This window comes from Durio zibethinus, chromosome 4, assembly GCF_047325235.1.
Source record: "Durio zibethinus cultivar Kanyao isolate XHJ-2024 chromosome 4, ASM4732523v1, whole genome shotgun sequence".
In the NCBI taxonomy this organism is placed as follows: Eukaryota; Viridiplantae; Streptophyta; class Magnoliopsida; order Malvales; family Malvaceae; genus Durio; species Durio zibethinus.
In genome coordinates, this window is record NC_143165.1 from 2,000,113 (window position 1) to 2,017,236 (window position 17,124).

At 31.1% G+C, this 17,124-nt stretch overlaps 1 pseudogene; it reads right to left on the reverse strand.

Moving 5' to 3' along the window:
* Positions 1 to 8,555: 8,555 nt before the first annotated feature.
* Positions 8,556 to 10,378, reverse strand: LOC111287751 (berberine bridge enzyme-like 8 pseudogene; annotated as a pseudogene).
* Between the last annotated feature and the right edge of the window lie 6,746 nt (positions 10,379 to 17,124).

A 17,124-nucleotide genomic window follows, 5' to 3' on the forward strand; every position in this document is an offset into this window, starting at 1 on the left:
TTGTGAAGAGCTCCCCTATTTATAGATTTACATAACCTGAGGGGATGCTTGGAGCCGCAAAAATGCATTGGAATTGAATTTTCTTCAAACGCGGAATGAGTTTGGAAAGGGGATGGCAGTCAATATAACATGTTGATCTATATGTCGTCACTTCCTTGGGAAAATCTTCACCATAAGCAATGATGGCATTGGGGGCATTTGACGCACTCAAACTAAAATTGCCTGACTTTTATAACCTGATCAAATTGGTAAATGAAAAGAGTTTTCCCATTGGGTTTTACGTAGTGAAAGCATGTGAATAGAATCGAATTTAGTGACTCTTTTCTTAGCTTTCTCGATCATCACATATAAATAACTTTAAAAAAAAAATTTCTCTCTTTCAAAGAGGATAGTAATTTATTGACCTTTGCCATCCTGAAAAACCAATTTATTCCAATAAGATGACGATTAGGCCTAAATTGTCATTGAAAAATCTACATTCTACGGGATTCCGTATGGCATGGAAAGGGTAAAAGCTCCATGGGAACACACCCAAAGCATTCTCACACAATAAAATGATGTTTTATTTCATGCCATAGTTTCTTTTACTTCTTGCACAATCTTACAAATCGAAATCAATTTAAAATTCTCAAACTTAAGAATTTGACAAATATGAGAAAAGGTCATATAATTGTTAATCTCGGTAGTGAAGCAATCAATGTGGAAAAACCGATTCACTCATTCGGTTTAGGATTATTGTTACAAGCGAAGTTAAAATGTTTGCTATATGTCCATTTATTTTTCATTTAATGTTGACTATTTTTTGAAACAGTTGAATTGATATTAAAAATAATATTTAGTAGATTGTAAGTTGAAACGTGTAATATTCACTTAAATTGAATAAGTATAAGGGTACGGAAATTCAAGGATAAATTAGAAATTTCAAAAAAAAATTTCCCATTTAATTTATTTCTTTTTATCTCATAAATATTATGATTTCATTTTATTTTAAATATATTATTAATTGAAACATGAAAAAAAAATCTAAACACTTTAAATGAAAAGGTTTTCAAACATACTTATATATATATATATATATATATAACAAAAAAAAGTAGTTTAATGTTTAAAATATAAATTATCAAATTAAGTTGAAAAAGTTCAAGAGAGAAAGGTGATTGGAATATTTTTATCTTATCGTGGATAAGCCAAAGGAGAAAATTCTCATAAGACAGAGACAAAGTCCCCCGTATTAATATTTTCATGAGGAGGTGGGTTGTTCCCATGAAAGTCCCATTGCTTGGACGATGTGCTTGCTATTATTTTCAACCATTTCTACATTTCTTGTTTTTAAGGTAAAAGTTTGAGCCTACAACATAAAATCTCCGACTTTCATGTAGATTTCCTTTTGTTTTACTATATATTTTGGCAAAAATAAAATTCAACAATTACTGGCGGTCTAGATTGGACATAATTCCGGGAACAAAAATTAACTACGAGTACTTGTTAATATTGAAAAATATTTTTTGTTCTACAAGAAAAAAGAAAGTAAAAATATTAGTAAAATTAAAAATAAAATGAATTTTTTTTTTTCAAAAAAAATTTTAAGATTATATTTTTTTAACATTAATATATATGTGACAGTAAAATACTAAAACTATGTTCACAAATCTTTTATATCATTATTAATAATTTATATGTACTTAATTTTGGAACCAATGCACAAAATCCTTCTCTTTTAAAAATAAATTTACTATTGTGAACCAAATTTGAAATTTTCATGTATAAGACAAAACATAAATACGTAAATAAATAATAAGTAAAAAAAAAGGGAGTTAAAAAAGATAAATTTTGACATATTGAGTTGAAAACCGCGTATGGATGTAGCTGGGAATAAATATAACTTGAAGATAAACCTTTTTTGTTTTGGCCAAAGAAAGACCTGAAGATAGGCTTTAATAAAAGTCTTAATCTGAAAATTCTAAATGTGACTTTCTACTTGCTATTTGAGGAAATTAATTTCACATATTACAATTATGTCCCTATTCTTTCAGGCAATTTCTGCTCTGTCTGGTGCAACATTATTTTCATTTGACTTTATTAAATTCTTGACTTCAATTATTCTTGAAAATGGTTGTATTTTTAAATTAATTAAAACCATATCATATCAGGCATGACTTAGTCTATTGCATGAGAAAGGTTTGATTTTGACTAAAAAAACCTCTGGATAAATTTAAAGCAAACTCCTGTGGAATGCCTTCATTGACTTTTGTTCATTTTTTTTCCTTTGAAGAATATGTAGATGAATATCCAAAGACAGTGAACCAACTCCTTAAATTACGTTCGAAAACTGGAAACTGATCTTAGATATGAAGGAAAACCTGTATCCCTCAAATTTCTTTTTCTTTTCGGATTTGTTTTATTCCATTTCTTCACCACGAAAACTCAAATCATTAGGAAAAATCAAAACTGAAAATACACAAAAGTTATTTTATTTTTAGAGGAAATTTTCATTTCCGACATAAAAATTTTAATTTCTTCAAATTTGTAACAAAAAATTATATCAGTAATATTTCGAAAAAAAAGAAAATTTTGACAAAAATTTACCTTTTTAAAAATAATTTCTCATCTCTAAAAGCTCGATCTCTTCTAGTTTAAACAAATAAATTACGCTCTTATTTATTAGCTTTTTTTAAATTATAATCACAAATAGGGATGACAACATATCACTATTGGGATGACATTGTGTCACTATTGGGGTGGGTATGAAACTTTTCATCGCCATATTTGATTACGTTACTCCTATTCATTTCTATTTCGATATTCACCAAATAATACCTTCGTGTATTTGTCTTCATACCCCATTAGTAACGAGTAACCCAAATTTCCCTCGAATCATCGATTATGGGAAGTTTGATATGTGCCATTCAAATTTTGCAAGTTAAAATAAAATAATAAAATTCATGAAAAAAACTCATGACAAAGTCCAACCATATGGAAAAATAAAAAGTAAAAAGTAAAAATATTAAAATAATAATACACCTAAAGCCTAACCTTATTGAAATTTTAATAAATTTATTCGAAAACTCATATCTATAAAAATAAATATATAAATAAAAACATAATTTTTTTTTTGAAATACTCTAAAAACCGCCCATAAACATAAATATAAAATTCATAAAAAAATCACATATAACGAAACCAACTACATCATCCCACGTAAGGGAAGCAACACAAAGGGCATTAGATTTTTATCTTTTGTAGGGTTTAGGGATTTCTAGGACGAGTTTCGAACAGTCAAAGCATAGGGAAAAGGTAAAGGAATTTGATGGTCATAGGCAATAGTGGCAACTTTTAGGTTTCGATTTAAAATGATTTTTCGTGAAAAAATGGAGAGTTTTTTTTTTTTTCTTTTTAAATAAAATCAAAGGCAATAAGATTATAAAAAAGGCTGAAAGGAGAATTTGGATAAATTTTCGATTTTGAGTTTTGATCTAAGCTATTTGATAAATTTTTTGAGAAATCCAATTTGATAAGAAAAAGATCAAGAGAAGAAAAATGAATTTTTTCTGGTGAAAATGACATTGACAAGTGGCGGTCGACAACGAAACATAGTGGCTGATAGTTAGAGTCAAGAGAGAAGAGGATGCCGAAAAAGGAGTTAGAAAGGAGGGACAAGTATAGAGAGCCAAGGAGATGAAAGAAAATGAGGTGATTTTATTTTTAGTTTTTATACTTTGCCTAAACACCTAAACAATCAGCTTAGGATCACCAAATGCATTATAATTGATATTGGTCGTGTATCGGGTTAGGCAACTTACGGAGCGGGACAAATGACTCGTGGGGTGGGATGTCAAGGCAAAATAAAAGAAAACATAAATACTAGATTGGATATAGCACTCCTTTGTAGATGAAAGGAATTAGAATTGGTCGAAATTAATAGGAGAACATTCAAGCCCAAAGTATCGTACACTTTAAGCAAGGAGGCTCGAAAGGCAGTGTGTGCTTAGGTGAAATAATTAAGATTTCTAGCTGGGTTTGCGTCAAACATAGCTTAGTGTTCTAACATTGATGAAGGCAAGTTTCATGTGATGAAAAGTTATGATTATCCTATTTTTATGCAATGGCTGTTTCCAATTGTCTTTCATGGCTTGTTGCCTATTTCAATTTGAAATGCAATAATCAAGCTATCTTATTTCTTTAAACATATTTGCTAAACTAAATTACATGTACATCATATGAAGATAAAGAGGAAAATGAAGATTATTAACATGAAATTATTGATTATGAATAGTGGTTAATTTATGTGTATTTAACTTTACTACTTGTCACTTTGCTTGAGATATAATACAATATGTTATATTTTTGTTTTTAGATATCAATGTATTCATATATTCTTGATATATGTTGCTGAATTATGTTGTTCCTGCTTAAATATGTTGTTGACTATATTGGTATATTTATAGTTATAATGCTTAAACGAAAGGCTTCTAACAAATCCAAAGTTAGATATGGATTTACATCTATATAGAGGGCATTATTCCCAAATCTTAATCATCTAACACTCCATCAGTACACCTTCGATTTAAAAAATACCAAGTGGTCGAGCCTCCACCCATAAACCATCCAGCAACAAAGAACATATACTCTGAGTCTTCTACCATCGAGACTCCACCTACATATCACTCTATACAAAATATCCCAACTGTCGATCAGCAATTCTCCAACCTTGTTGATGGTGTTCAAGCCACTTTATGTGAGTCGACCCTGCGAAAACATACAAGACGACCTAATGAATGTTTACCCACACCTCTAAATATAGCAGACAAAGTGCCAATTATTTGTTTGCAAAACAAGTTAGGTGTTAATAAATTGTTTACTTTATTTATTTATTCATTTGAATAGCAATATTATTAACATTAAGTTGATAACTATTTTATTAATAACTTATATACAGTACTTTTTGAAACCCACAATCGTCTGAACGATAAAGAAATTGATTAAAGATTACTACAATAAGGCATGGCTGATATGAAGGAAAGTTTCCTTGAATGTGAAGATGAGCATGTGAGATAAATTCCAAGTATTTTTTACTATTTTAATACTTTCATTTAAATATGTTATTAACAATTTTTATTTACTTTTAGGAAAATGCATACAGTCTCCAAAATATACACAGCTAGTTTATGACATATGGCAAGCAACATGTAAAACACTGTTTAAAGAGAATCTAAAAGGAAAAAGGTAATTCAATCCATGAGTAGTTCTGAAGTTCGGGATGAGCTTGGTGAAAAAGAGTGGAGTAAATAAGCATGATAACATCGGTCTGATAAAGCAAGAAAGTATCGACTAACAAAGAAAAAAGGCAGTATCATAAAGCACATAGGTGGTTCAGCACATTTTTCAGGTTTATGCGCACAAATTGATAATACCTTTTAAATTGTTATATTTTATAATGTTTAATTCTATGATTTTTTTTTTATTATTTATAAACTGTGACTTGTATTTTTAACCATAGGCATAGGAGCTTTAATGATCGCTTGTTTTTTTAACCAAACGTAGGCATAGGAGCTTTAATGATCGCTTACATATAAGGAACTTTATGATCATTCCCACACACGTTTAGCAGGACACACTGATTTTATGGACAACGAGTCCAAAGCTGTTAGTGTAACAGAAAATTGCTTTATGTATGCTTCATTTTAATATTTTCATCATTACTACAATTTTCTTATTATGCTTTATTTTAAGTAATGTGAATCATGCATTTGTAGGAAAACTATGCTTCTTCCATGAATTAGAAGTATGGTGAGGACACAACTGCTCATCCCAAGTTCAGTCCACAGGCCCAGTGCAAAGTAATTGGAGGGTTGAAAACCACCCGCACCCATGTCTATGAATTTGGACAAGGCCATGTTCAACGAAATTATTTGGCACACCCTCATCCTCATATGGTAGCTCATCTCACTAAGCTTGTGAGCTTACAAACTTCATTTCCAATGTTAGTTCATTTGTCGAAGTTGATGATCTAAAAGGGAAGATGATAGATATGTAAGACCAACTCAAGGAAATGAATCGGTTACAACATGAAATAAATATGGTTTTGCTTAGTTAAATGTCCAAAGGTGGTTCGTTTCCTACATCTGGATATTCTTGACACAGTGGCGAAGGACAGCAAGAACCAGAAGGAAGTGCTCAGTGAGAGATTGATTCTTTCATTATTTGTTTTCTATTGCATGCATATGATGATGAAGTAAGGATGAATCTTTTTCTTTATGGACATTTGTGTTATGTTTAAGAATGATTATGTTTGTTTATGATTGATTATGGATGTTTGTGAATGTTTACAAATCTATTACATAGAAATGACGTGAATGTTTAATTGTGTGGTATTAAATAGTTGTATTATGATTTATATAAATAATTTTTATATGATTTGTAATTAGGAAAAAGGATTAATTGTGAAAAAGATCTATCCTTTTGAGGGATGATCGATCTTCTATGAATAGAGATCAATCTTCAGTCATAAGGGACCTATCCATGAAATTCCAAAGGCAAATTATTTAGGTATAATTAGACACGGAATAGTGTGTATAAGCAATGGAAATTTCATTGCCAATAAATTTTAGCGACAAAAAACCCAATGAAATCAATCTTCATTCATTGAAAATGAATCCTAGAAAATACCTTTTAGTGATGGAAATTTTCATCACCAATAAGTTTTTAAAACAGAGGATCAAATCTTGAAAACCTAGAAAAAACCTTTTAGTGATGGAAATTTTCATCGCCAAGAAGTTTTAACAACAGAGGATCAATCTTGAAAACCCAGAAAATACATTTTAGCGACGGAAATTTCATCAGTAAAGATCTCTAGTGATGGAATTATAAAACCATTACCAACAACAAATTTTGTCGCTAATAGTTAAAGCAATGGAATCACAAATTTTTTAAAAGATTTAGGAAAAATAAATTTTAGTGACGAAATATTCTGTCACTAAAAGTTTTTTGATAGAATTATAAATTTTATTTTTGCAAAACAAATAAAACCATAATTATTTTTTGCAACTATTAGCAAAAGAAAAACAATCTTTGATAGTTCAGTTATTTTTATGGAAAAAGTATTGGCAATGGAAGACTGTCACGGACTTTACACTTTCTGATGAACTATTATAGACAAAAATTCCGTTGCCAAAACGTTTTACGAGTTAAAAATAGACTAATAGTGACGAAAATTTTTGTTGCCAATACTCTTATTTCTTTTAATAAAATAAATAGGTTATCCATACTCGTACTTGTAATTATGGTAAGATTAAAAATAATTGTAACAATAGGATTAGTTACTACAACGATGATATTGAGTACTGTAGCGTTAAATTAAAATTAGTGATAAAATATGGGTTTAGATGCAAAAGCAGTGGTGAGAGTAAAATAAATAATATTAAAAAAAATGACTATTAAAAATATTAAGTTAAAGTTTGTGTATAATGAAAATTTTAAATTATTTGTCATTTATGAAGTTAATAAAAAATTAAACATTACAATATTATTTTTATATTAAATAATATTTTTGTTAAAAAATTGATAATAATATATTTACACGAATTAAAACTTAACAAATTTATTTTTCGTATTTATTTAATAAATTAAAACTAAACATATAAAAAATAAAAATAAATAATTTTAAAGTAACTAAAAAAATTTAAGAAAAAAATGAAAATTTTGGGTATTATGATCAATAAATCTAGTATAGTAGCTCATTGAACCTTTTTCCTATGTCCAAATGAAGTCTTAATATAAATTAAAAAAAAGGGTAATTCAAATATAATTTATGATCAAACACAGTCAAAGCAACATTAGGCCTTACTAGTCAGTAATTAACAACTTTTTAATGAGTAGAAAAATTAAATGCTACAAAAAAAATCACATTTATTTATTGTTTATTAGTATTATTTAATAATATAAAGTAAAAAGATAAAATTTAACTTATTAAACCAAAAAGGAAAGCCCGCCTATAGCAATGGGTGAAGTCGTTCAAGAAAATGTTGATAAAATCAAAACTTAAAAATTAGACATTCAAAGGCGATTTATCAGCTGACTATTTGGCCAAATATAAGTCAACATATATAATTATTTCCTAATTCTTTCACACTAAATCTACTCCAATATTAATGTAGGGTGATTATCTCTAAAACAAGAAATTTTAATTAATTAAATTCTTGACTTCAATTCCTCTTGAAAATGTCTGTTTCAAGTTAGAAAAATATCAATATAGAAACCAGAAGTTTTAATTGTGGGATAGGAGGGGTGGGGTTCATAAGATGGAAGAGTAATATTATAACTTGCCTATTATTGTGTAGCCTAAAATTCAATGAATTTTTTTTTATCATAAAAAATCCTATGAAATCTTACGTACGTACCAAAAGAAGAACATTTATTTTTATGTTACACATTATATTATTAATTTTCATACAAATTTGAGGAGACAAATTCAATAAATATATATGATCTACAACTAATTAGAAAGCAAAGGTAATTAGTACATTTATTTAAATAATCATACAACAAATCAGGCCCAAATGCTTACAAAAGAATTCTTTATTTTGTTTACACAATTTCCAATCAAATATTTCTATAAAAGGTTTAACGCCCAAAGGTTATTTTGATTTTTTTTAGTTAGTGAAAAAAAGGAGGAATACTTTGCTCATGCCTGAAGAAATTCTGTGGATCAACATCGGCCTTCACACGAACTAACCTGCCAAAGTTGTTCAAGAAATACTTACGACCCCATACGCTAGCCTGAGCGAAACTTGTGTTTCCTTCATTATTCATTCCGATGTCAAGATCCCTATAATTGATATAGGCTTGCCTTGGAGATTTTGAAACAAAGGAACCCATGTAACTATAAAGTCTCCGAATCCAGCTTATATACCTTTCAGATATTATATTCTCTTCTTCTTGCCATCCTGCGTTGTATACGATTTTGTATAAGTTGCCAACTCTATGTGGGAATGGAGTAGCAGTCGATGGAATTTCATCCATTATGCCTCCGTAAGCAATAAAACTTATACTAGCGGATGCTCCTTCTTCTTCAAAAAGTCTTGACCACATCCCCTGAAATCCAATTTCAGGAATGGGTTTCCTCACATAATCAGATTTTGATTTGAAGGAAGGACTAAGAAGAGGACTTTGGTATGTCCTATCAAGCAAAATATTCAAGGTTTCGTTTGGAAGGTTGCCCATGTAGAGAATAGATTCAATCCAACTCATTTCAACGCAGTCTTCCCTCACTAGTCCCAGCTCAGGAAATCTCTCTTGCATCAATGGAACCAGCTCATCAATCCCACCAAGAAACGAGGCATGAAAGGAAGCTAGAATTGTTCTCTTCCCATCTTCACTAGAATTTACCCTTGTTAGAGTAATTCCAGAGTAAAATTCATCTGGAAGCTTGGGTGCAACGGATTGCCAACGATGAACAAGCTTGGTCGCATTTTGTTCCAAGGTCTTGTTGATTGTGAACACAGTCACAGTTGATGGAACGGAAACCAACTGTACTTTCCATGCAACCACAATTCCAAAGCTACCCCCACCACCACCTCGAATGGCCCAAAACAGATCTTCTCCCATGGATTTCCTGTCAAGAACTCTCCCGTCAACATCAACAAGTTGTGCATCAATTACATTGTCTATTGCAAGACCGTATTTGCGGAATAATAAGCCATAACCTCCTCCGCTCAAGTACCCTCCAATTCCAACAGTGGGGCAAAGACCAGCTGGAAAGGCAAGAGTGTTGCTTCTGTTAGCAATGTTGTGATACAGTTCTCCTAGAACCGCACCTGATTGAACCCATGCAACTTTGTTTTCTACATCAATGTCAACTGATCGTAGATTAACCATATCAACAATAACAAACGGGACTTCAGATACATAAGAAAGACCTTCAAAATCATGGCCACCGCTTCGAGTTCTAATTTGGAGCCCATGTTTTCTTGAACAATAAATTGTTGCTTGAATATGGGAAGCATGGAGCGGTGTTACAATAATCAAAGGTTTAGGGGTAGATGGTGTAGTGAATCTAAAATTTCGAATGGTAGCGTTCAAAACAGAAGAATAGGAAGAATTATTTTGTGTGAAGATAACTTTAGAAATAGAAGATGAGTCGTTGGAATGAAGAGAAAGGCAATCAAGAAAAGTCTCATCAGCATGAGCTGAGGTTGCCCACAACAATGAGAAGAGAGCAACAAAAAGAAATGATGAAGACGTTGAAAAGTGAAGAGACTTCATATTTTTGAAACTGATGGTTTTGTGCAGAGTTTGTGAAGAGTTCCCCTATTTATAGATTTACATGACAAGAGGGTAATGCTTTGAGCAGCAAAAATGCATTGGGATTGAAGTTTCTTCTAATTAGTTTGGGAAAGGGTAACATGTTGGTCTATATGTCATCACTTACGAAAATCTTCATTATAAGCAACGATGCCATTTGACGCACTCAAACTAAAATTACTTGACTTTTGTAATCAGATCGAATTGGTAAATAAAAAAATTCCCTATGGTTTTTTAGGCAGAAAAAGCATGTGAATAGAATCAAATTTAGCGACTCTTCTCGCAGCTTTTTCAACCGTCATAAATAAATAAATAATTTTGTGATTTTTTTTCTCTTTTTCAAAGAGGATAATAATTTGTTCTAATAAGATGACAATTTGGCCTAAATTGTCATTGAAAAATCTACATTTTACGGGATTCCAAATGGCATGGAAAGGGTAAAAGCTCCATGGGAACAAGCCCAAAGCTTTTTTACACAATAAATTGATGTTTTTATTTCATGTCACAATCTCTCTTACTTCATGTACAATCCGAAAAATCGAAATTAATTTAATGTTATCAAAATTAAGAACTTGATAAATTATGAGTGAAGGCAATACAATTGCTAAGCTATGCATTGATGGATCTAGAAAATTTTTTGAATGTTTATTTATAATATATATATATATATATAATCAATGAATTTATTAATTTTATAGATAGAAATGGTGGTTGGGGAAATTTTTTGGGGTATCTAGAAAAATTTTTTCTTACTCTTTGGAGATGATGAGAGAAATTTTTTGAGGGTGTCCAGCAAAAAAAAAATTTAGATATATTTTTTCATCTTTGCGGGTGTTCATGAAAATCTTAAGTGTACATTTAGATATGCCCCTGAATAAATATGAAAAAATCTAAGTGCTTTTTTCTTTTTGGATTATTACTACAAGCGAAATTAAAATGCTTGATATATGTCCGTTTAGTTGCCATTTTAATTCATTACTCTTTCTATCTCATAAATATTATGACTTCATTTAATTTTAAATATATTATTAATTAAAATTTAATAATTTAAAATTTTCAAAAAACTTTAAATAAAAAGGTTTCAAATATAATTTTATAAAAAAGAGCTTAATATTTTAAATATAAATAACCAAAGTTGAAAAAGTTTAAGGTAAATTGTATGGAGTAATTTTATCTTTACGTGGATAAGCCAAAGGAGAAATTTCTCATAAGATTGAGCAAAAGTCCCCCATCTTATAAAATAATAATTAAGGAGATTACAATGAAAAAAAAAAGTTGTTATGATGAAATTAAGTCTTATTGCATGGACAATATATATAGTTGTTGTTAAAGTTATCTTATATCTAATAAGTTTTTAATATTTTGTAATCTTATATTTAGGTTCGACTCTTTCATTTATTATTAATTAATTTTAAGTTGAATAATTAACATGGTATTAAAATCAGAATTTTTTTTTCATTACTCTTTCTTAATTTGTCACGTGAAAAATTTTTTAATATCATAGTTTCATATTCAAGTTGAATTCTTCTACTTATTATCATTTGGTTTTAAATTGGATACTTTAATGTTGCTATTATTTTCAACCATTTCTAGAATTCTTGTTTTTAAGGTAATTGAAGTTTGAGCCTAGCTAGAACATAAAAGATTTGACTTTTTTTTTTTTTAGATTTCTTCTTGTTTTGCTATATATTTTGGCACAATAAAATTCAACAATTACCAGCGGTCCAACTTCAACATAATTCTAGGAATATAAATGTATTTGTTAGCATTGAAATATATATTTGTTGTGCTATAAGAAAAAAGTAAAATATTAGTAACAATATATGGAAAATCTAGTCCATCGATAGGGGCACACGTTAAGAAAATGCTTTCGCTCACATTAGCAGGTCTCTCATGAGTAGAGAAATTTTTTGCCCAACTTCTATATTTTCTTTCGAAACCTCCAATTTTCTCTTCTAACGGCTACGATTTTCTTGCCAAATAGCATGTTTCTTGTTGTTCTATCATTCCCTTATCTTAGCATTCGATCTTCATCATCGACAATAAAAAGGCGATCAGATTGTTGGTAATTGATGGATGCAAAGTAGGTATCAACTAGAGTTACCTCAGATCTTGGTGGGCCAACATCGAATGACCGAGACTGTGCTGAAACAAATCCTGGTAGTGCGCAGAAGAATGTTGCAAAATGGAGGAGTCTGTTCTGAGCTTCTAATGATCAGTCTTTGCAGTTCTTTCCTCCTTAGATAGTGGATGGCAAAGTGCTTGTCAAACCACCGGGTGATGTTTTTTGAGGAGGGGAAGTATCAATGGCAAAACTCCTCGGTGGCACAGTCCATTGGTAAGGTTCCTAACTTCAGTCATTTTCAGAGATTGGTTAGCATGTTGTGGGGAAATGAGGAGCCGATTCTTATCGAACCAACAAGGAACAACCTATTCATATTACAATTTTCCCCTGAGCAAAATCGAGATAAAGTCCTTGAGTTAGGACCATTGCACATACAAAATAAGCTTATCATTGTGTGAAAATGGGAGCCAGGAATGAGAACTTTGTAGTTTAAAATGAATAGGCTGCTTGTTTGGATACACCTCAGTAATGTGCCATTGGAGCTTTACACAAAAAAAGAGGCTGAGCTGTACTGCTAGTGCCCTCAGCATTCCATTAAACATGGATAAAATAACAGCCAACTATGAAAAATTAACTTATGCTAAGATCTATGTGGAGATTGCGGCCAATGTGGATAGTCCGAGGTTCATTGATGTTATACTTCGAGATGGACCAATTGCTTCTATAACTGTGGAAATTCCTTGGATGCCTTCAAGTTGCCTTCATTGCAACATGTTTGGGCATACTGAAAAGGCTTGTCTGAACAAGTCAGTTGCTGTGGAGACAAAGGTGTGGCAGCCAAAGCAGCAAACGGCTGAACCAGACGAAGTGTTGGATAAAGAAGCAACAGAGATAGGAAAGTGGTTACTCCAAATAAAGGCAGGTTGCTGTAAACACAAGTGAGGCAGGACACAGTCTAATGTGCAAAAACAAACTGTGAAGTCAGGGTCAGTAAATAGGCATGCCATTTTGGACACATTGGATGATAAAGACAGAGGGCGTGATGTGGTATTGAATACTATTGAGTCTAGTATGCAGGAGATGAGAACAGAAGCATCTAGTTCACCAAAGAAGATAAGCGCTACCTCAGTTGGAGTTGCAAAGTGGATGAAGTAGTTAAAAGCTAAAAAGAAGGGTCATATAGACAAGGGAAAAATAAATTGGGTAAGGTGGACAACTTTGCCTAATGCTTCCTCCTCCTCCTTAACATGAATATACTAAGTTAGAATGTCAAAGGGCTTAATGCCCTTCTGAAGCAAAAAGAAATTATAAGTAGGATTAAAAGAATAAAAGCAGATATTGCTTGTTTGTTAGAAACTAGAATAAAACAGCAAAATATGCAACAAGCCCTTAATACTCAATTTGTTGGTTGGTCATTGTATCATAACTACGATGCTGCATACAATGGTTGAATTTGGCTTCTATGAAAGCCAGAGCTGAATGTTGAATTAGTTGATGCAACTGATCAAAACAATACATGGTACATATTTTATGATGCTCGAAATACCTTTCTCACTGCCATCTATGGGTACAATACTGAAGAGAACGGAGGAGACTATGGAAGAATTTAATCACAATTCAGAACACTCTTGCAAATTGTCCATGGATCCTAACTGGTGACTTCAATGTGATTGCTCATCCAAGAGAAATTTTTGACTATGATGGCTCTCAAGTTCCTAGTATCAGTACAAGAGAGTTTCAGGATTGTATCCGGAAGATTGAAGTGACAGTTCATCTATATGTTGAACCACTTTTCACTTGGGGTAACCATACACGTTCAAGAAAACTAGATAGAGTGTTGATCAACTATACATGGCTTATTCAAATGTCAAATTTAGTTGTCGAATTCCTCTTACCGGAAGTTTCTAATCATTATCCAGCTTTGATTAAGATGAACATGCCCAGGCAGTCACCATCAAAACCTTCTAAACTTTTTAACTTTTGGACTAAGCACCCTCAATTTATGAGATTGGTGGAGAAGTTTTAGAGTTTGCTAGTAGGTGGAAACCCTAGAGTTGTGTTGCATAAAAAGTTAAAAAGATTAAAACCTGTTTTGAAAGGATTTAATTTTTCCCAATTTGGTAATATAGCAGAGAGAGTAAAAAAGAAGAGGGAAGAACTTGTGACTGTCCAAATTGTTGCTTTAATTCAACCTTCATTAGCCAGGAATGGAGAGGAAATTGTCGCTAGAGTTGCATGAGCTTTCGGCCGTAGAAAAAAGCCTTTGGAGGCAGAAGTCTAAATTTCAATGGATCTAGGAAGGTGATCAGAACACAGGGTTTTTTTCATAAAACAGTGGTGGCAAGGTAGAAGAGGAGTACAATCAGAGTGTTGCATGACAAGGATGGGAAAAGGCTGGATAATTTCATGCAAATATCAGAAGAAGTTGTGGGGTGTGTTAGAGATTTGTTGGGAACAGTTGATGCTAATGTTCAGGGCTGCACACAGGAGCTGTTGGTTGACATAATCCGAATGTTCTTGACTAACGAATAAAAGTCTGTATTAGTAAGAGATGTGACGAAAGAAATTAAAGAAACAATCTTCTCATAGCACAGTGAAAAGACACTGAGACCTAGTGGCTATAGTGCCCTTTTTTAAAAGAAGCGTGGAACATAGTGAGGTATGAAGTTCTTCAAGCTATATTATACTTTTTCCAAACTAATAGCTTACTGCCTGCTTCCATTTCCACAATCATAGCTTTAGTGCCAAAGTGCCAATCTCAACCAATATTTTGGATTACAGGCGTATATCTTGTTGCTTTGTCATATACAAAAGTATTACGAAGATTTTGGCAACTAGGATGTAGCAGTTTCTACCTGCTCTTAGTAGTAGAAGTCAGAGTGCCTTTTTAAGGGGGAGAAGCATAATTGATAATATGCTTATGGCAGAAAAGCTGGTGAAAGGATATGATAAAAGTACTCTTTCACCTAGATGTGCAGTTAAAACTTACAAAATATTGAATGGGGTTATTTAAGGTATTTTTAGTTAAAAATACCTTTAATAATCCATGATTTTTTTTTATTATTATTCAAGGCATTTTTATCTAGAAAACACCTTAAATATTCCATTAAAGAAAATTGAAGGCATTTTTTTTTTGTAAAATCCCTTCACTAATCATTTTTTAAATTCATTCTCCTATCTTGAACTTTAGAATCCTAAACTGCTATTACAAAGAACGATTAAAAGTTGCATTGTAACCAAACCCCCTAAACCCATTTAGTTTACCTTTTGGTTTCTTCATCTCTCTTGTCGCCGTCAACCTTCAGCAACTCAATGCCACGCACCTTTTTTTTTTATGGATATGTCGTTATTTTATTTGTTTTTTGTATTATTTATATTCTTCGATATAGGTATATTTTTGGCCGTTCCTTACTATATATATATTTTTTATTCATTTCACCATCACCTTAATCGTCCAATCACCTTTCATTGCATGTATAGTATTTCTATGTAGTTTGGTTTAAATATTACAGTTTACTGAATGGTATTATGAAAATTGTGTATCTTTTTTACTCATCATTTGTTTTGAATAAAACTTTTATTTAAGGTGGGAATCACAATATGGCTTGTAATCGTAAAATATTATTGGTTTGAGGATGTTTTACATATATTGATTTAGTAACTATAGAATGATATTGGTTGTATTTTATTACGTACTGTATAAAATTTAGAGAGACAATTTGGTGTATTTCATATAATTATAATCAAAATCGCAAGTATTATAAAATCTAAAGAACATACTTCTCTTGTTACTGAACATGAAGAAGATACACCTGTAGTGAAAAAAAGAAAAGCAAAGGGACGAAATAAACAAATTAAAGTGATTGACATGAAAAATTCAAGTCAAATTCAATCAAAGTGGGCAACTTGTGTCTGATGGAGGTGCCAAGTTGGCTGGTCATATTGGAGCAGTCATCTGTAATAGCACTTCTATTACATACCATAATTGACAACAAGTTCCTAATGATCTAAATGATTGTATATAAGAATCGGTTGTGGTATGTTTATTCAACTATTTCATAAAATTTGTTAAATGATCATTTAATTAAAATTCAATGTGTTCATACTAATTGTATTACATTTTTTAAGAACGGTTCAACATCCCAATTGAGTGTAAAAAGCTTGTATTGTAATTGGCTAAGAAAGCATTCAGAGACTTTAAAATCAGATTGACAGCCTAATATATTTTATCGTTCATTGATCATGGTGTTGTGATTAGATGATTTTTGTTTGAGATCGACTATTAGAAGATTTTTTGGTACACATACCTATTAAAAAAATTGTTTATAAGATTTTATGTAATATATTCAATATCTTAATATGTGATTTATGTAATTTCTTTCTTTTCTAAAAAATCAAAGAACAATAAAAGAACATTCGAGCTAAACAAGTATATCTTCATCGAACATCAAGAAAGAGTTATGCAAATGTCAAATATGAGGTTGTAAGTATTCATACACTTTTTTTATACTCATAAATGAATATTTATGAACATTCATTTAATAGATTTTGATTTTTATATAGCAGTAATTTATTAAGAATTAGCTAGCTCTGGTACCAAAGTTTTTAAATGGGATATATGAAAACCAAGACATATGTGAAAAGATGGATTGTTTGTAAATGAAGCAACTAAAGAAATTGCTAAAAAGATTGTATGTATAACTGCTCATTATATCACGTATAATTGGCTTTGTGCTTGTATACATGACTCTATACTTGTA